Below are 1,798 nucleotides of genomic sequence, written 5' to 3'. Positions count from 1 at the left end.
ATTGGTTAAGCCTCAAAGAAAAGCAAACATAGCAAGTGAGATTTCAGCTTACTGACCGTGCATGTGTGGATCATGTTTGATGCTGAGCGCCTGAAGGTGTTGAAGATGCAGCCTGATGCTGACTGAAGATCTGCATCCAAAAACAAACAAAAAAGCAAAACAAAAACCGGAACGAAGACAGTTGCAAAGTTGCTCCTGGATCGCTCACAATCGGTATTTGCGCTTGAGAGTCGGTGTTTTCAGTCCCAAAGCCGCAGAGAGGTTTGTTTCTGGCAGAGCTGTTCGCGCTGCGGCTCCTCACATGTCGCTCCTGCAGCCCGGAGCGCAGAGTCCGTCCGCCGCTGCAGGACTGAGGAGGCTGAATGAGGAGCAGCGAAGAAAGTCAGGGAGGAAGCAGCTGCTGCCACACGCGCGCCCGCGCGCGCACACACACACACACACACACACACACACAAACACACTACCTATGGCACTCCAATGAAAAAGTGTCACTCTGTAAAATAAACTGGGAGCACTTTCATTTTTTCCGCTTCAACCCCCAAAACTGGCTCCAGTCTTTACGCACAGAAACACTGCCAACGATTCCCTCCTCTGATTGATTACAGGAGTCAAATGGCTTATTGACTTGTAGCTTATCCTTCTCTGTTTGTTTTGACAGCACTCAGGGATCAATTAAATAGACTTGTTCGATTTCCATAGACTCCTAATGAGACAACTTGTCCATTCTTGTGCCAAGCCGCAGCAAGCAGGAGCATTCCTCTCCAAAACAAATGCTTCAGCAATAAGTGGCTGGATCAGATATACATCCTACTGCAGGAAATGTGTCCTTTTACAGTGGTTAAACATCAGCCCACGTCAACACCCACATCTGAGGAGACAGGGAATGTTGTAAGAGTCATTTGTGATGTGTGGAGGCAGTTACTCCAGAAAGTAAATTCTTGTACACTGTAAAAGGAATTTAGTCAAGTCAGCTCATCTTTTTTCGGGTTTACTTCATGTAAATGTGTGCGTCTTTCTGGTTAATTAAACACGAGATGTATTCTTAATTTCAGACTAGAATTTAAAAAGTTCATTGAGACAAATAATGGATGAGTTGTACTTGGAGGCGACAGACATGGTGGACACGGTTCGTAATATCCGTAGATTTATAATCCATCTTACTATAAGCAGGAGCGTCCCACAGATTGTGTTCGTACTGACTGTGTTCAAAAATGGCTTCAGTGGTTGAGGCTTGATGTTCTCATTGTTAAATAAAGACAAACAACTTTAAACCTAAAAAATGTAAAAGGAACCTAAATCCATCTGTAACCACTGCCTGACTAGTTGATTTAACTTTACATGTTGAGGTTATTGAACCTGTTTTCTCAAATTCAGTCAGTTTAACTCAGCTAGTTTCACAATTTATAAGATGACGATGAAATAAACAATCAACTCAAGTGCAAGGAACTTAACAATTTTGACACAGCAGCACTGACTTTATTAAACTCTTAGTTACTTATTTAGAAGTTTTCTGAATAAAAGGAATCCCTGCTGCTTCAAATGGTTTATATGCAACTCTACACCGTTGCTTCTTCTAAATTTTGAAGACGACCTACAGTGTACAACAGAAGCCAGTACACCCAAAATCATTTAAAAGTCAAATTGCATTCCTTCTCAATAATTTCTAAGCTGAACAGCAGAATATTTCCTGTTATGGTAGCTAATTCTTTAGAAAGACTTTATTGAAAACATGGATTCTAAAGTAGAAACTCTGCAACAAAAGTGAACACGCCTGTGATCAGCTAGAAAATCTGTGACC

Source organism: Stegastes partitus, unplaced genomic scaffold (genome assembly GCF_000690725.1).
Source record: "Stegastes partitus isolate 25-593 unplaced genomic scaffold, Stegastes_partitus-1.0.2 Scaffold1899, whole genome shotgun sequence".
Classification (NCBI taxonomy): domain Eukaryota; kingdom Metazoa; phylum Chordata; class Actinopteri; family Pomacentridae; genus Stegastes; species Stegastes partitus.
Note: the sequence above shows the minus strand (reverse complement) of the source record.